The 20684-nt window shown below is 34.9% G+C and overlaps 1 protein-coding gene and 1 pseudogene across 3 annotated transcripts in view; one reads left to right on the forward strand and one right to left on the reverse strand.

Moving 5' to 3' along the window:
* SH3BGR (SH3 domain binding glutamate rich protein) overlaps positions 1-20684 on the reverse strand; it is a 102921-nt gene that overhangs the window by 65085 nt on the left and 17152 nt on the right. The window lies entirely within an intron of this gene.
* On the forward strand, positions 6933-8473 carry LOC141520404 (mothers against decapentaplegic homolog 2 pseudogene; annotated as a pseudogene).

Consider the following 20684-nt stretch of genomic DNA (forward strand, 5'->3'; position numbering starts at 1 on the left):
ATGAGTCCAAATATCTTTTTGCACATCACCTCCAGATCTGTATATCCAACCTTAGTCTCTCATGAGCTTCAAGTCCTGTATCAGCAATTTCCTAGTAGAGACATTTCTGCCTGGGCATGTCCCTTAGGAATCTCAAGCTCAACATGTTATACCATGTCCTCTCATAAACAATCACCTCTTCCGAATTTCCATTTCTTTGTGTGGGACACCGTAATAACTTCAATCATACAGGTTTTCAAACAGTCTTTACTCATCACTCTTTCCTCATCCTACATGAGATAACTGAATAACTTAGTCAGTATCCAAATCTCAGTTCTGTCTGAACAAGATCCCTTTAATCTATGATGCCCTTTTGCTGGACTTCTGCAATAGCCTTCTGGTCGACAATTTTTAATCTCACCCCACTCCAGTACAAATTCCATTCAGCTGTCAAATTGATCTTCCTAAACACATGATCAGATTATATCACTTTTTTTTACTCAAAGATTTTATTTATTTTGAGTTTTACAATTTTTCCCCTAATCTTACTTCCCTCCCCCCACCCCCACAAAAGGCAATTTGCCAGTCTTTACATTGTTTCCATGGTATACATTGATCCCGATTGAATGTGATGAGAGAGAAATCATATCCTTAAGGAAGAAACATAAAGCATAAGAGATCACAAGATCAGACAAAAAGATATCAGGTTTTCAGGGTCGGCTAGGTGGCGTAGTGGATGAAGCACCGGCCCTGGAGTCAGGAGTACCTAGGTTCAAATCCAGTCTCAGACAATTAATAATTACCTAGCTGTGTGGCCTTGGCCAAGCCACTTAACCCCGTTTGTCTTACAAAAACCTGAAAAAAAAAAAAAGATATCAGGTTTTTTCCTAAATTAAGGGTAATAGTTCTTGGTCTTGGTTCAAACTTCACAGTTCTTTATCTGGATACAGATGGTATTCTCCATTGCAGACAGCCCCAAATTGTCTTTGATTGTTGCACTGATGGAACAAGCAAGTCCATCAAGGTTAATCATCACCCCCATGTTGCTGTTAGGGTGTACAGTGTTTTTCTGGTTCTGCTCATCTCACTCAGCATAAGCTCATGCAAATCCCTCCAGGTTCACTGAATTCCCATCCCTCCTGGTTTCTAATGGAACAATAGTGTTTCATGACATACACATGCCACAGTTTGCTAAGCCATTCCAAAACTGAAGGACATTTACTTGATTTCCATTTCTTTGCCAACACAAACAGGGTTGCTATGAATATTTTTGTACAAGTGATGTTTTTACCCTTTTCCATCATCTCTTCAGGGTATATACCCAGTAGTGGTATTGCTGGATCAAAGGTTATGCACATTTTTATTGCCCTTTGGGTATAATTCCAAATTGCTCTCCAGAAAGGTTAGATGAGTTCACAGCTCCACCAACAATGTAATAATGTCCCAGATTTCCCACAACCCTTCCAACAATGATCATTAGCCTTTCTGGTCATATTGGCCAGTCTGAGAGGTGTGAGGTGGCACCTCAGAAATGCTTTAATTTGCATTTCTTTAATCAGTAATGATTTAGAACAATTTTTCATATGACTATGGATTGCTTTGATCTCTTCATCTGCAAATTACCTTTGCATTTCCTTTGACCATTTGTCCACTGGGGAATCGCTTTTTTTTTTGTTAAAATTTGACTCAGTTCTCTGTATATTTTAGAATTGAGTCCTTTGTCAGAAATACTAATTGTAAAAATTGTTTCCCAGTTTATTATATTTCTTTTGATCTTGGTTACAATGGTTTTGTCAGTGCAAAAGCTTTTTAATTTAATGTAATCAAAATCATCTAGTTTGTTTTTAGTGATGTTCTCCATCTCTTCCTTGGTCATAAACTGCTTCCCTTTCCAAAGATCTGACAGGTAAACTAGTCCTTAATCTTCTAATTTGTATTTTTTTTATGTCTAAATCCTGTATTCATTTGGACCTTATCTTGGTATAGGGTGTGAGGTGTTGGTCTAATCTAAGTTTCTTCCATACTAACTTCCAATTTTCCCAGCAGTTTTTATCAAAGAGAGAGTTATTATCCCAATAGCTGGACTCTTTGGGTTTATCAAACAGCAGATTACTATAATCGTTTCCTGCTATTGCACCTAGTCTATTCAAATGGTCCTATGTCACTTTTTTTAATTAACATCATTAGATTCCTACTGTTATGTGCTTCTCTGTGTACATGTTATTTTCCACATGGAATATAGGATCCTTTAACAAAAGGCTATTTCTTATGGGGGGGTTCCCTATCCTTGGGTTAGATGAAGGCTTATTGATTTATTAAATGCTGAAACAAATAGAAGCATATGCTATTGTTCCAGCTATTTTAACCCATTATTCAATATTATAATTTTAAATTTATTACTTCCTATGATGAGTTGATTCACAGATGCCACTTCAGGATTTCAGAAAAGGTTTCTAAAATCCTGAAGAAAAAACATATTCACACAAAATCTGCTTTTTAAAACCCACTTGATACCTTTTTGAAATGTTGTGAAAATGTTATTAAGATAAAATTCACACACTTAATTCCATACCAAAGTAAAATAAAGATGATTTATTTTACAGAAGATACCCTAAAAAACACAAAACAACATATGAAACGAAATTAATGTGATCTTTAAAATTTGCCATAACATGGCTCAAAGTAAAAAAGTCCTCTTTCTCACCCCAGTCTCTCACCCTTGTGACTCTCCACTATAAATATGATTAATAACAAAATATAAATGCAATTCCTTTTGGCCTTACAGGGATTTTAAAAAATGGCTATAAATTTCAAAGAGAATATTTTAATGGATTGAAAAACTGGTCTATTCTGCAATGTAGATTATAAACAGCATAATATAGTAGAAGCTGGCTGAAAGTCGATAGATGAGTTATTTAATATCTTGACTCTCCCCCTAATTTCTTTTTATTCCTCAAATTACTATATATTCATTTATCAATGTAGATAAGATAGACAATGTGGTGAATAGCACTCTGGACTCAGTATCAGAAAACTCTAGGTTCAAATCAGGTCTCTAGCTGGTGACCTTCTACAAATTATTTAATCCCTAAGGGAGCCTGAAAACTCCCTTAAAAATTATGAAACAGGGGAAAAGTAAAGATGGCAGAGAAGCAGTCAGGATCCCCACTGCTCCTTTTCTACAAAAATCTAGAAAATATGTCAGACTTAATCATAATTGTAAATTCAAGGAAAAAAAAATCACACTTTCCAGCCCAAATTGGCAAAGGGAGACAGAGAGTTCTAGGGACATGAGTGTGGGGTCTGACCAGCAGCACACTTTGTAGTAGAACATTCCAGATCCAAGAGTCTGAAAAAAGAACTGAGAAGGAAGGATTGAGCAGGAAGACTTCTTATAGGGTCCTTGAACTAGTGCAGAGTGATGGAGCAGGTGCCATGATTACCCAGTCCCACATCACAGATCCACATGGGCTGTTAGGAACCTAGGGATGGTAGAGAGGAGGAGCTGTAATTGAAGACCCTAACTCTATACTGAGGGAGGAATAAGTTCAAAAACAAACAGCAACTGTGTGGTTCTGGTCCCAGAAGCAGAACAGGGACACAGTTCTAACCTTCAGTTCAGGCTATAGCCTATAAGAGAGTCACAGGACAAGAATCACAAAGGAGAGCCTGCAATTCAGACACTATGAACCTGAAAAATCTCCCAGGAGTTAAAGGAGGTTGAGTCTAATGACAATCTACTTAAGTTTCCAACCATGAAAGAGATGATAGAGAAGTCTTGCTCAACCTCAAATCTGAGCATAGGAGAGAAGAGAGGTAGGATAATCAGATTTTGCCCTGGATCACATCTAACATTTTGAAGTTGCTCAGACTGAGCATCCCTGATATCCTAGAGTAATATTAGAACTTAGAAGGAAAAACACTCAGTTCAGACATGCAGTCCAGGAGTGCACTGAGCCCAACCATAACATATGTTCAAAGTCAAGAAGCAGGATGGGGACTTCTGGTCAAGATGATGGAGAGAAGCCAAAACTGTTTTAAGCTCTCCTGACTTTCCCTCAGAACTGACATGAACCAAGCCTCTTAACAGATTTTGGATCCACAGAACCCAGAGAAAAACCAAGGAGAATATGAAGCAGCAAGGTCTGTCATGGGAGTGTGAGTAAGCTGGAAGCAGTGAGCAGAGACCTAGTACAAGAGTGGCAGGGTGAGGCCAGGGGAATACACCCAGAGCAGTGGCCCAGTCAGCCCAGCTGGTCTGGAAGACTAGGTCACAAGCCCCTGTGTTTTCAGCTGATCCCTAAATTTCCAGCAGATCCTTGTGTTTCCAGCAGATCCTTTTGTTACCAGCTGAGTCCCCAGCTATTCCTATCTAATTTTCTCCAAAACAAACAGCCCCTCCCCTGATAACAGATCTCCCCCAGTGCTGATTGTGGATTAAGTAGATTAATTTTCTATCCTGAGGGGCCAGCACACATTGTTCTAGGACAGCACAAATCCTGTGGTCTCCCCCACCCCCCCACCCCATCTCAACAGGCCTAGGGAGTGGGCCACTAATCAACATCACAAACAATCCAGAGAAAGCTTCTAGCATCCCCTTACAGGCTGACTTACTGAGTAACCCCCTGAAGTGGACAAGGCTCTCAAGTGGACAAGGGATATCAATATCCATTTTACTTAGATTATCAAATTTATTGGCATACGGTTTGGCAAAATAGTTCCAAATTATTACTTTAATTTCCTTTTTCACTGGTGATGAGTTCACTTTTCTCATTTTTGATACTAGTAATTTGTTTTTTTTTCATCAAAGTAATCAATGGTTTATCTATTTTTATTGGTTTTTTTCCCACAAAACTAACTCTTGAATCAGACCCCCTCCAACACATGATCCTAGGGACAGGGCCCAAATGAAGAAAGGCCAGGACAACAGGGGGGATCCACTGAATGTTACCTTGAATACAAGGATACGAACTCAGAGAGGACTAGAGGTTCAGAGGAGAATATAAATTGGTCTCCAGCCCAGAAAGATTTCTTGGAAGAGATCAGAAAGGAGTTTAAAAATCAATTGGAAAAAATGGAGAAAAAAAATGCAAGAGAAAATTAACATTATGTGGCAGCTAGGTGGCACAGTGGATAGAGTCAGGAGTACCTGAGTTCAAATCCAGCCTCAGACATTTAATAATTACCTAGCTGTGTGGCCTTGGGCAAGCCACTTAACCCCATTGCCTTGCAAAAACTTAAAAAAAAAAAGAAAGAAAATTAACATTATGTAAGAGAAAACTAACATCTTACAATAAGAAAACAAATCCTTTGAAAATACATTGACCATAAAAAAGGGGGTGGGGGCAGCTAGGTGGCATAGTGGATAAAGCACCGGCCCTGGAGTCAGGAGTACCTGGGTTCAAATCCGGTCTCAAACACTTAATAATTACCTACCTGTGTGGCCTTGGGCAAGCCACTTAACCCCGTTTGCCTTGCAAAAAAAAAAAAAAAACTAAAAAAAATACATTGACCAAGTAAAAAAAAGAAATGCAAAAATGAAGAAAACTCTTCTCTAAAAAAAAAATGACAGGAACCTGTGGAAACTAATGATTTCATGAGACACCAAGAATCTGTTTTAAAAAAATTAAAGCAAAAAAACGAAAAATAGAAGAAAATGTAAAATACCTCATCAGCAAAACAGGAGACCTGGAAAATAGATCCAGAAGAGACAATTTAAGAAACCTTGAAAAGAAAAAAAGCCTGGACTACATATTTTAAGATATAGTGAAGAAGTGCTCTAGATCCTGGAACTAGAAAGCAAAACTGTCACTGAAAGAATACATTGGGAGCAACTAGGTGGAATGGTGGCTTGAGCACCAACCCTAGAGTCAGGAGGACCTGCATTCAAATTCAGACTCAGACACTTAATAAATACCTAGCTGTGTGACTTTGGGCAAGTCACTTAACCCTAATGCCTTAAATAAATAAAATGTTTTAAAAAAGAAAGAGAAAGAATACATCAATCCCCTCCTGAAAGGGATCCCAAAATGAAAACACCAAGGAATATTGTGGCCAAACTTCAGAACTATCAGATCAAGGAGAAAATCCTGCAAGCAGTCAGAAAGAAACTATTCAAATGCCAAGAAGTCACAGTCAGGATTACACAAGACCTAGCTGCATCAGCATGAAGGGATCAAAGGACATGGAATATGATATTCCAGAGAGCAAGGGAGCTTAGAATGCAGCCAAGAATTCACTATCCAGCAAAACTGAGCCTTCTCTTCCTGGCCAAACTATGGATATTTAACAAAATAGGAGACAACTTTTCCATGATGAAACGATAAGTTAAATAGAAGGGGCAAAGGAAAAGGGGGGAAAAGGGAGGGGTATGGATAGAAGGGGGCAAGCACACTGAAGGAGGTGGTATTCAGCAAAATACTGGGGAATAGGCATAAGGTGAAAAAAAGGGGAAAATACAAATGGAGGGAAGATCATGGAGGGCAATAAAGACTTAGTAATTATAACTTTGAATGTGAATGGGATGAACTCTCCCATAAAATGTAAGCAGATAGCAGAGTAGATTAAAAACCAGAATCCTATAATATGATGCCTTCAAGAAACGCATTTGAAGCAGAGAGCTACATACAGAGTTAAGTCAAAAGGCTGGAGCAGAAAATATCATGCTTCAGTTAAATTGGAAAAGTCAGGGGGTGCAATCCTTATCTCAGACAAAGCAGCTGCAAAAATAGATCTCATTAAAAGAGATAAGGAAGAAATCTATATCCTCCTAAAAGGTACCATAAACAATGAAGTGGCCCGGGGGAATGGGGTCCAGCCCTGCAGCCCTCCCTTGAGCCCTGCTAGCCCTTGCTCCCACAGGTTGGGTTAAATCCCCGCCTCGTGGCCGCAAGGGGGATGCTGAGTGGGGGGAGGGGCGGAGGCGCCCTGGACGGGACCACAACATTGGTTGGAAAAAGAAGGTCACTTTGTTTCTGTGAACTGTTGCTGTCTGTGGTAAGAACATGTCATCTATCTTACCATTCACTCCTCCAGTTGTGAAGAGGCTGTTGGGATGGAAGAAATCTGCAAGTGGTTCTGGAGGAGCACGTGATGGAGAACAAAATGGACAGGAAGAAAAATGGTGTGAGAAAGCAGTTAAAAGTTTGGTGAAGAAGCTAAAGAAAACTGGAAGACTAGATGAACTTGAAAAAGCCATCACCACTCAGAACTGTAATATGAAATGTGTAACCATACCAAGCACTTGCTCTGAAATTTGGGGACTGAGTACACCAAATACGATAGATCAGTGGGATACAACAGGCCTTTACAACTTCTCTGAACAAACCAGGTCTCTTGATGGTCATCTACAGATATCTCATTGAAAAGGATTGCCACATGTTATTTACTGCTGCTTATGGCGCTGGCCAGATCTTCACAGTCACCATGAACTTCAAGCAATTGAAAACTGTGAATATGCTTTTAATCTTAAAAAGGATGAAGTTTGTGTAAATCCATACCATTACCAGCAAGTGGAGACTCCAGTTTTGCCTCCTGTGCTAGTGCCACGGCATACTGAGATTCTAACAGAACTACCCCCACTGGATGACTACACCCATTGCATTCCAGAAAACACTAATTTCTCAGCAGGAATTGAGCCCCAGAGTAATTATATACACCAGAAACACCACCCCCTGGGTATATCAGTGAAGATGGAGAAACAAGTGATCAACAATTAAACCAAAGTATGGATACAGGATCTCCAGCAGAACTCTCTCCTAGCACTCTTTCTCCAGTTAATCATAGCTTGGATTTGCAGCCAGTTACTTACTCAGAGCCTGCCTTTTAGTGTTCAATAGCATATTATGAGCTAAATCAGAGGGTTGGAGAAACCTTCCATGCATTACAACCTTCACTGACTATAGATGGATTTACAGATCCATCAAATTCAGAGAGATTTTGCTTAGGTTTGCTCTCCAACGTTAACCGAAATGCTACAGTGGAAATGACAAGACAGTATATAGGAAGAGGAGTGCGCTTGTATTATATTGGTGGAGAAGTTTTTGCTGAGTGCCTAAGTGATAGTGCAATCTTTGTTCAGAGTCCAAATTGTAATCAGAGATATGGCTGGCACCCTGCAATGGTTTGCAAAATTCCACCAGGCTGTAATCGAAAGATCTTCAATAACCAGGAATTTGTTGCTCTTTTGGCTCAATCTGTGAATCAGGGTTTTGAAGCCGTGTACCAGCTAACTAGAATGTGCATCATAAGAATGAGTTTTGTCAAAGGTTGGGGAGCAGAATACAGAAGGCAGACGGTAACAAGCACCCCTTGCTGGATTGAACTTCATCTGAACGGACCCCTACAATGGTTGGACAAAATATTAACTCAGATGGGATCCCCTTCAGTGTGTTGCTCAAGCATGTCATAAGATCTTCACATCCTAGTTCCAGTGGACTAAATATTTAGTCCTGTCAACAGACTTTAAGATAACAGCTCATATGTCGTAGTATTTTTGTGTGGTCTCCATGAACTGTTTACTATCCAAAAATTCAAGAAAGAAAAAACCAGCACTTGAGGTCTCATCATTTAAAGCACCTTGTGGATTCTGTTTCTATTACTCTATTAGATGGAAAAAATTAGTGTAAAGAAATACCTTCTTCTTAAAGGAGGAAGGGGAGGTTTTAAAGACTTAATGATGTCTTATTGGTCATAAAACTAAGTGTCCCAAAGGTTTAATAATTACATAAATAGTTGTGTACAGGTAATGTATTCATGATCTCCAATATCACAGTATTGTTGTGCTATTCATACACTTTTAGTTTTCATAAATAGGTGTGTGTGCACTGCTTCTTGATTTAGGCGGCAAACCTTCCATAAAATTACAAGTACTTAAGCTGTTATCTCCATTTTTCCATTATTTTTGTGTTTTTTAATATATGCACACATTTACATGTACTTATATAATCAGATCTTCATTTTGTCATAAAGAAGCAGATTTTCCTTGTCAAAAACTGATTTTTCTGCCTTTTACCAAAAATAAACTAGTGGGGGGGAACAAAAAAAAATGAAGTGATTTCAAAACTAAATATGCATGCACCAAGTAGTATAGCATCAAAATTCTTAGAGGAGAAGCTGAATGAGTTACATGAAGACCTAGACTGATGGGAGCAAAACTCTACTGATGGGAGACTTCAACCTCCCAAAGAATTATATAACTAGGCGCGGCTAGGTGGTGTAGTGGATAAAGCACCAGCCTTGGAGTCAGAAGTACCTGGGTTCAAATCCGGTCTCAGACATTTAATAATTACCTAGCTTGGGCAAGCCACTTAACCCCATTTGCCTTGCAAAAAATTAATTTAGGTAGAATTATAATTTTTATTATATTAGCTCAGCTTATCCACAAGAAGTTGATATTTGCAAAAAAAAAAAAACCCTAAAAAAAGAATTAGATAACTGTAACTATAAAATAAACAAGAAGGAAATTAAGAAGGTAAATAGAATATTAGAAAACTTAGACATGATAGACCTTTGGAGAAAACTGAACAGCAATAGAAAGGAATATACCTTTTGTTCTGCAGTACATGGCACCTACACAAAAACTGGCCATCTACTAAAAAATAAAGACCTCATAATCAAATGCAGAAAGCAGAAATAATGAATACCTCCTTTTCAGACTATAATTCAATAAAAATCACATGCAATAATGGGCCATAGAGAGATAAACCCAAAACTAATTGGAAAATAAATAATCTCATTTTAAAGAATGAATGGATCAAACAACAAATTATAGAAAGAATTAGTGATTTCATCCAAAACAATGACAATGAAACGACATATCAAAACTAATGGGATACAGCCAAAGCAGTTATCTATTATATATCCCCAAATGCTTACATGAATAAAATAGAGAAAGAGGAAATCAATGAACAGATCATGCAAGTAAAAATGTTAAAGAAAGAACAAATTAAATACCAAATTAGAAATTCTAAAAATTAAAGGAGAAATTAATAAAATCAAAAACAAGAAAATTACTGAATTACTAAATAAAGGGTTGGCTTTGTGAAAAAAACCCAATAAAATAGATAAAATTTTGGTTAATGTGATTTAAAAAAAAGAAAAAACCAAATTATTAGCATCAAAAATGAGAAAGGTGAACTCACCACAATGAGGAGGAAATTAATAATATGGATAAGTGAAATGGATAAATATTTACAAAAACATAAATTGCCCAAGTTAAGTGAAGAGGAAATTAAATTCTCAAATAAATGGATTCACAAGTAAATTCTATTAAACATTCAAGGAACAATTGGTTCCAATTCTATATAAACTATTTGGAAAAATTGATGAAGATGGAATTTTGCCTAATTCCTTCTATGACACCAACATGGTGATGATACCTAAACCAGGAAGAATCAGAACAGAGAAAGAAAATTATAGACCAATTTCCCAATTGAATATAGATGCAAAAATTCAGGGATGCAGGGTTCATTCAATATTAGGAAAACTGTCAGGATAATTGACTATTAATAACAAATCTAATAGAAATCATATTATCTTCTCAATAGATGCTGGAAAAGCCTTTGACAAGTATCCATTCCTACTAAAAACACTAGAGAGCATAGGAATAAATGGATTGTTCCTTAAAATGATAAGCAATATCTATTTGAAACCCTCAACAAGCATTTTTATGCAATGGAGATAAGCTAAAAGTATTCCCAATAAGATCAGGGATGAAACAAGAATACCAGTTATTACCACTACTATTCAATATTGTATTAAAAATGTTAGTTTCAGCAATAAGAGAAGAGAAAGAAATTAAGGGAACTAGAATTGGGGAAAAAAGAAAAAAGAAAAAACTCTCACTTTTCAGATAACATGATAGGCTACCTAGAGAAGCCTAAAAAAGTCATCTAAAAAAACTACTACTGGAAATAATTAGCAAGTTTAGCAAACTCACAGGATATAAAATAAACCCACATAAATCCTCAGCATTTCTATATATTACCAACAAATATGCATACCCTTTGATCCAGTTAGAAAGAGAAATCTCATTTAAAATAAAATCAAACAACATAAAATACTTGGGAGTTTACCTGCCAAGGCAGACTCAGAAACTCTATGAAAACAATTATAAAACACTTCACACAAATAAAATCATATCTAAATCACTGGGCAAATATCAACTTCTTGTGGATAAGCTGAGCTAATATAATAAAAATTATAATTCTACCTAAATTAAACTACTTATTTAGTGCCTGCCAATTAAACTTCCAAAAAATTACTTTAGTGAACTAGAAAAAATTGTAACTAAATTCATATGGAGAAACAAAAAGTCAGGAATATCAAAGGATTTAATAAAAAAAATGCAAAAGAAGGTAATTAACCTTACCAAATCTAAAAATTATATTATAAAGCAAGAGTCATCAAAACTGTCAAGTACTGGCTAAGAAATAGAGTGGTGGATCAGTCAGCATCTGGGATAAGAACTCACTCTTCAATAAAAACTGCTGGGAAAACTGGAAGATAGTATGGCAGAAACTTGGTTTACACCAACATCTCACACCCTATACCAAGATAAGATCAAAATGGGTACAGGATTTACACATAAAAGACAATATTATAAGCAAATTTGGAGAACAAGGAATAAATAGTTTACTAGTCAGTTCTATGGAAAGGAGAGCAGTTTATGACCAAGGGAGAGATAAAGAGCATTATAAAAAACATACTAGATAATTTTGATTACATTAAAAAGCTTTTGCACAAACAAAATCATTCTAACCAAGATCAAAAAAAAAGGAAGTAAATTAGGAAACAATTTTTACAACTAGCTTCTCTGACAAAGGACTCATTTCTAAAATATATAGAGAACTGAGTCAAATTTATATTTTAAAAAACCATTCCCCAATTGACAAATGGACAGAGGATATGCAAAGGCAATTTTCAGATGAGGAAATCAAAGCTATCTGTGGTCATATGAAAAACTGTTCTAAATCATTACTTATTAGAGAAATGCAAATTAAAGCATCCCTGGGATACCACCTCAGGCCTTTCCAATTGGCCATGACCAAAAAGGATAATGATCAAGTGCTGCAAGGGATGTGAGAAATCTGGGTCATTAATGCATTGTTGGTGGAATTGTAAACTGATCCAACCTTGCTAGAGAGCAATTTGGAATTATGCCCAAAGGGCAATAAAAATGTGCATACCCTTCGATCCAGCAATACCACTACTGGGTCTGTATCCTGAAGAGAACATGAAAAGGGATAAAAACCCCACATGTTCAAAAATATTCATAGTAGCTCTCTTTGTGGAGGCAAAGAAATTGAAATCAAGGGGATGCCCATCAATTGGGGAATGACTGAACAAATTATGGTATATGTATATGATGGAACACTATTGTTCTATAAGAAATCAGGAGGGGGGGTGGCTAGGTGGCGTAGTGGATAAATCACCAGCTCTGGAGTCAGGAATACCTGGGTTCAAATCCAGTCTCAGACACTTAATAATTCCCTAGCTGTGTGGCCTTGGGCAAGCCACTTAACCCCATTTGCCTTACAAAAAAACCTAAAAAAAAATCAGGAGGGATGAGATTTCAGAGAAGCCTAGAAAAATTTTCATGAGTTGATGCTGAATGAGATGAACAGAACCAGAAAGTTGTATTCTTTAACAACAACATGGAGGACTTGCTCATTTATTGCAATAATCAGGGACAATTTTAGGGTACCTGTGATGGAGAATGTCATCTGTATCCAGAGAAAGAACTATGGAGTTAAAACAAAGACCAAAGACTACTACCTTCAATTTAAAAAAAAAAAAGTTATCTTATGTTCCTACATAATTTTGCTATCTCTAATATTTTATTTTTTTCCTCAAGGATATGATTTTTCTCCCAATAAAGGATGACAATCCTATGAAGTAGGTAATTCCATTCTACAATTGAGGAAATTGAGAATGACAGAAGGTAACTGACTTGACCAGGGTGAACAGGCTGATTTGAACTCAGGTCTTCCTGACTCCAGATGAAGGCATATTGCTATTGCATCCATCTAAAGGGAGAGATTAGTCAGGAAATAAATTCTTTGAAAAGAGAGTAGAAGACAAAGAAAAGAAAAAATATAAGAGAATGAGATGAAGAAAAATACACAATTAACAATCATAATTGTTACCCAATCATAAAATAGAAGATAAAAACAGAAAGGAATAGAAATGAGAATCCAATAAAAATGTTGATTACAAGAAACACATGTGAAACAAAAAACTAGATACAGAGTTAAAATAAGGTACTGGAAAGTTGCAGCTGAAGATAAAAAAAAGCAAGGATAGCAATCATGATTTCAATCAAAGTAAGAGCAAAAATAGACCTAATTTATAGAGATAAACAGAGAAATTATATTTTGCTGAAAGGAACCATAGGCATTGAATTTATCTCTCACACATAATAATCTCACATCATATAAATTACATATGGCAAAAGCATCTAAAATCTTAAAGGAAAAGTTAAATGACATAGAAGGAAATAGTAAAATTATTATAGGGAGGCACTTCAACTTCCTCACTCAGATAAATCTAGATAAATCTAACCAAAACACAAATTAAAAAAAAACATAAATAAAAAAGAATGAAGTACATTGAAGTGTAGAACAGCGGGAAAAAATAACTTCTGGAGAATGACAAATGAGAATAGAAAGGAGTATAATGTATAATCCATCTTTACAAAAATTGATAGTATATTAGAAAAGAAAAATCTCACAAGTGCAAAAAAAGTAGAGATGTTACATGCATATTTTACTGACTCTGATTCAATAAAAATACATTTAATATTCTCTGAAGAAAAGATTAAAAATTAAGTGCAAACTACATAATTTCATCATAAATTTTAAAAATATTTTAGACAAAAAAATTAAGGCCATTCACTAAGAACTCTCTTATCTTCTCCCTTCATCTCATATCATTCAGATGCCTTGTACCACTGAACTCCTCCACTTTTGTCTTAAATGAAGAAGAGATGCTACTCTTCACCAAGGTAAATGCTTCCATTTGCACAAATGATTTCATTCCTTGCTTTCTCCCCTAAAAGATTGTCCTTTCTGTCTCCCCACTCTGATTTGTCCTTGATATCTCTCTGTCTACTGGCTCTTTGCTACTGCCTACTTCTCCCCATATTCAAAAAATTTTGATTTGATCCTTATATTTCCATTAGTTACTTGATATTTCTTTTGCCTTTCAAGGCAAAACTTGAAAATACCACCCACAACAAACTTCTACTTTTCTCCTTATTCTCTCATTTTTAACCCTTGAAAATAAGATTTTTGGCTTCACTGTTTTTTGACTACAACTGCTCTCTCCAAAACGACCAAAGATCTCCTAATCATGTATCCCAATTTTTCTCAGTCCTCATTCTTTTTAGTTTCTCTCCAATCTTTCTCACTGCTAATCATCTTTCTCTACTTAATACTATCATCTCTTGAGGTTTTCAGGACATCATTCTTTCCTCATTCTCTTATTTAACCCTTTATATTCAGTCTCCTTCACTGGATCTTCATCCAGGTTGCTTCCACTAACTATATGTGTCCCAAAGGGCTCTGTTAATTACATCTGCATGCAGATGATTCTCAAAGTTACTGATCCAAGTCCAAACTTCTCTCCTGATATCCAATCTTAGATATCCAACTGCCTTTTAGACATCACCATCTGAATATCTAGTAGACATTTTTAAACCCAGCAAAAACAAACCTAAAGCCCCTAAGCCTTCCACCATTCCCAACTTTCCTGTTACTGATGAAGCTACCAGGACCCTCCTAATAACCCAGGCTTGCAACCTAGATGTCATCCTCAAAGCTTCACTATCTCTCACACATAACCTACCCTCATTTCCAATCGATTGCCAAAATCTGGCAATATGACCTTTGCAGTATCTCTCAAATACCCTCCCTTCTCTCCTCTGATACTGTCACAAGCCCAACACAGGCTCTCATCATTTCACACTTACACTATTGAAATAGTTTACTGATTGGTTTACCTGCCACAAGTCTATCCCCACTCCAATCCATCCTCAGCTGCCAAAGTGATTTTCTTAAAGCCTATGTACAATCATATCTCTCTATTTAAAAAAAAAAAATACCAATAGTTCCCTATCACCTATCTCCAGGACCAAATAAAACATCCTAAATTCACCACTTAAAGCCCTTTATAACCTAGACCCCTATTACCTTTCCAGTTTTCTTATACTTTATGCCCCCCATATGTCAATATATTAGTCAACGAAATGACACTGGCTTCTTGGCTACTCCACAAATAAGACACTCTGTCTCTTGGCTCCCATGTATTTTTCCTGACTGTCTCCCATGTCTGGAATATTCTCTCTCATCATCTCCACCTCCTACCTTTCCTGGTTTCCTTCAGGTTCCAAATAAAATTCCCTCTACTACAGGAAATCTTTCCCAATTTTAGTGCTTTCCCTCTGTAACTTCCTATTTATCCAATATACAGCTGATTTGTACACATCTGTTCACTTATTAAATTCCCCCATTAAGCTCCTTAAGGACAAAGACTATCTTTTACCTTTCTTTGTTTTCCTAGCATTTAAATCAGGGTCTTATACTTAGTAGGACTTTAAAAAATGCTTATTGACTGACAGGCTTATTTAATCCTAAGGAATGAGTAGGACAAAGAATAAATTATAGGAGCAATATCATTGGAGATAATGACAAAATAAGACAACAGATCAAATTTGGTAGATATGTTCATGTTTGTAAACTCTTTCAGGAATAAAATATAGACAATATATTGTGCATACAACTTAAAAAATAGAAAACCTACAAATGAAAAATCCTAAATTAAACAGCAAAATAAAAATTCTGCAAAGCAGAGATTAAGAAAAATTTGAAAGTGATAATCAAAATTAAGATAGGACATAAAACAAGGAGCTATTTAAATAATCTAATAAAATAGATAAGCCATTAGTTGATTTTTTAATAAAAATTAAAACTATTAGTATTAAAAATTAAAAAAGACAAATTCACAATCAGCTCATTCAGAGCTATTCACTCAATTATATGCCACGAAAATAACAATCTAAATGAAATGGGTGAATATTTGCTAAATAGGAGATGAAAAAGAAATAGAATACTTAAATAGCATGATCTTAGAAAAGAAACTGAACAAGTCATAAATGAACTCTCTAAGAATAAAATGACAAGACCAATTTAGATTCACAAGCAAGTTCTATCAAACTTTTAAAGTAATATGAAATTAAATGATTTAAGTGATATTAGTTCTGAAAAAGGAGCCTTAGCAAAATTCCTTCTACAATACAAGTTTTGTTTTGCTACCTAAACCAAAGAGAGAGAAAGGAAAGAAAAAGAAAACTATAAACAAACATCCTAAGAAACAGTGAATCAAAAATGCTAAATAAAATATCAGCAAAGATACAACAATGGTATATCACCAAGATTATACACTATGACCAGATTGAATTTTTACCAGGAACAGAAGCCTGGTTCATTATCAATAAAGCTAGAAACATAATTGACTATATTATGACAAAAATAAAGGAAATCATATGATTATATCAAGAGATACCAAAAAAAGGGCTTTTGACATGATACAAAAAACTATTCCTGTTAAATTGCTGTCCTTTGTGCTTAAAGAGGATCAAAATAATATAATAAAAGGTACAGGGTGTTCAACTGTGTTTGATCAGACCAGAAAATTCCTTCATAGGCCAAGCATAAATAGTCTATATTCACATTTGGAGTAGAGATGTCTCTAAATTTATATATCTCATGATTCTTTTAAACTACTGCAATTCTGTTTTGCTCATAGAGCCCAGTGCCTTCCTTCAAGTAGACACATCATGCTGAGTAGCCCCATGCCAGTATCTTTAATGTCTCACAATCAATTTCTGAAAATCTTCAGAGAGTCCTTGAGAGTATCCTTGCATTGCTTTTTCTGACTCCATGAGAGCATTTTCCTTGTATGACCTCTAGTAGAAAACACAAGAATAAATGGAGCTTTCCTCAAAATGATAAGTAGTATCTAACTAGAATTAACTAATGGGGACAAGATAGAGGTCTTTACAATAAAATTAAGGGTAAAGCAAAAATGTCCATTATCAGAATTACTACTTGGTAGTTGCTGACTAGTTACTGCTAACTAGTAATAAAACAAGAAAAAGAAATTGAAGAAATAATCAAGGGAAAAAAATATTATCACTCTTTATAGAGGACATGATAACTTACTTAGAAAACCTTAGAAACAAATAAAAACTTCAGATTCAGAATATAAAATTATACCATCAAATTATTGGCTCTTTTGTATACTTCAAAATCTATGAAAAAGTATGAAAGAGAAAATGAAATTGCATTTAAAATAACTAGAGTATGGCGGCTAGATGGCGCAGTGGATAGAGCAGCAGCCTTGGAGTCAGGATGAATCCAAGCTTCAGACATTTAATTACCTAGCTGTGTGACTTTGGGCAAGTCACTTAACCCCTTTGCCTTGAAAATAAAATAAAATAAAATAACTATTTTATATAAATAGTTTAGAAAAAATTCATATAAATATTAATACAGATAGTAGATAAACATGTTATATAATAGTATATAAAATACTTGGAAGAATATTTGCCAAGATATACACAAAAACTAGATGAACACAATCACAAAATGTTTTTTTGGATAAAAAAGACATAAGACGTTTGAAAAATATCTATTGCTCATGGATAAATATTAAGTCATCATAATAAAAGGAATATTATCCAATTATTCAATACCAATCAAACTAAAAACATTTTATGGAGATAGAAAATAAAAATTCATCTGGAGGAATAAAAGGTTAGGAATAAGAGAAGTAATGATAAAATTGAGAGGGAAGGAGATCTAGCAATACCAGTTCTAAAACTATTACAAAGCAATAATTATCAAAACTGGCACTGAGTAAGTAATATAAAGATTGATCAGTGAAACAAAAATGACAAACAATATATAAAGAAAAATGAACATAGTAACCAGGGTTTTATAAAATAAAAAATCTCAAGATCTCCTTATTTGACCAAAACTGCTGAGAAAACTGGAAGAGACTGATACAACTCTCACAACAATATCCCACAATAAATACCGACATAAACTCAAAAGACATAAAGATATAAGAGAAGCATGGAAAAAAGCACTTGTCACATCCACAGATACAAAAAGTTCTTGACTAAATGAGAAGTAAAGATGTTCACAGCAGATAAAATGAACAGTTTCAATTATAAATTAGAGGGGTTTTTTTCCCCTCTAACAAGAGTAATTCAAATAAAATTAGGGAAAGAACAGGAAATTGGGGGGGTGTCTTTAGAATAAGTTTCTCTAACAAATGTTTCATTTCTTTTTTGTTTATTTGTTGTTGGGTTTTTTGCAGACACTTGGGATCAATTCACTTGTCCAAGGTCATACAGCTAGTAAGTACCTGAGGTCACATTTGAACACTGGTCCCCTTGACTTGGAGTTATATTCACTGTGTCACCTAAGTGCCTCTAAAAGTCCTATTTCTAAGATACATAGGGAACTGAGTTAAAGAGTCATTCATAAATGATAAAGTCTTCATAGGAAGAAAAACAAGTTATAAAAGGCCATATGAAAAAATGTTTTAAATCAATAGTTAGAGAAATAAAAATTAAAACTATTGTGAAGTAATACTTCACACCCATCAGACTGGCAAAGTTGACAGAAAAAAATGACAAGAGCTAGATGATCTGTGAAAAATCAATACATTAATGCACTATTGATGGAACTGAGAACTTGTCCAATAATTCTGGAAAGCAATTTGAAACTATATGCCAAAACTTAATAACTGTACATATCCTTTGATCTAGCAATATCAATATCACTGGAGTTAAAGAAAAAATAAACTCATATATTAAAAAAATTAATAATATAATTTTTGTAGATTTGAATTGGTGTACATCAATTGGGAAAAGCTGAACAAAATTATGACATATGAATATGATAGGATATTACTTTTTTATAAGAAATAATGATGGAAGGAGATTCTAGGAAGATGGTAGAATAAGACAGGAAATTATCTGAGTCTCCAAAATTCCCCCACAAATAATTTAAAATAATGCCTCAAAATGAACTTCAGAATGGTAGAAATAAATAAATGAGTCATCCAGCCTAAGACAACTCTTAGATTGTGCAGATAAAGAAAAAGGAGGTTAAGTAGAGATGATAAGGGAAAAGATAGAAGGGAGGTAGATTAAGCAATAGGAGGTCAAGGACAAACAATAAGGAAGAGATTCTTAGAAGAGGTATCTATTAAGGAGGCAGTGGTTAGAAGGTGGAAATAGATAGCAAAACTGTAATTGTGAGGAATTTCAACCTCCCCCCCTCAAAACCTAATAAATCTAACCAAAATAAAAATATAAGAAAGAAGTCAAGGAAATGAATATAATCTTATATAAGCTAAGTATGATAGATATCTGGATAGCATTGAATGGAAATAGAATGGAATATGCCTTTTTTCTCAGTGGTACATGGTACCTTTACCAAAAAAAAAAAAGACCATATATATGAGGATATAAACTTAATAGTCAAATGCAGAAAAGCAGAAATATTAAATGCATCCTTTTCAGATCATAATGCAATAAAAGTGTATTTTAAAAGGGTTCATGGAAACACACATGAAAAATTAATTAGAAATTAAATAATCTAATCTTAAATGGGTGGGTTAAAGAACTAGTAATAGAAACAATAAACAATTTTATCAAAGAAAATGAAAACAATGAGACAACATACCCAAACCCATTGGTAAATGTCAATATCAATCAAATAAAAAGCAAATCAATGAATTAGGGATGCAATTTGAAAACCTAGAAAAATTAAAAATTAAAAATCTTCAATTAAGTCAGAAATCCTTAAAATTAAAAGTAAGATTAATAAAACTGAATGCAGGGGTGGCTAGGTGGCACAGTGGATAGAGCACCGGCCCTGGAGTCAGGAGTACCTGAGTCCAAATCCGAACTCAGACACTTAATTACCTAGCTGTGTGGTCTTGGGCAAGCCACTTAACCCCACTGCCTTGCAAAAACTATAAATAATAATAATAAAATTAAATTAAATGCAAAGAAACCATTGAATTAATAAATTAACTAGTTCTTTTATGAAAAAAAACAACAAAACTGATAAACCATGGGTTAATATGATTTTTAAAAGCAAAGAAGAAAACTGAATAACTTGTATCAAAAAAAAGAAAAGGGTGAATATGATAAAGATAAAATCAAAGGGCAACTGGGTGGTGCAGTGGATAAGAGCACCTGCCCTGGAGTCAGGAGTACCTGAGTTCAAATCTGGTCTCAGACTCTTAATAATTACCTAGTTGTGTGGCCTTGGGCAAGCCACTTGACCCCATTGTCTTGGAAAAAAAAAAAGATAAAATCAAAGTAATTTTAGAAGTTATTCTGCCCAATTATGTGACATCAAATTTAAAAATTTAAATGAAACAATATTCACAAAAATATAAACTGCCTAGATTAACAGAAAGGAGAATATAAAATCTAACTAAACCTATTTTAGAAGAAGAAATGAAACAGACCATAAATAAGCTTCCAAAGAAAAAGGCATTAGGACTAGAAGAATTCACAAATTAATTCCACCAAACATTTAAAGATCAACTGATTCTAATTAATTAATATTAAATAAAGTATCTGAAATAATAGGCAAAGGAGTCCCACCAAACTCCTT

This window comes from Macrotis lagotis, chromosome 1 (genome assembly GCF_037893015.1).
Source record: "Macrotis lagotis isolate mMagLag1 chromosome 1, bilby.v1.9.chrom.fasta, whole genome shotgun sequence".
Taxonomy (NCBI): domain Eukaryota; kingdom Metazoa; phylum Chordata; class Mammalia; order Peramelemorphia; family Peramelidae; genus Macrotis; species Macrotis lagotis.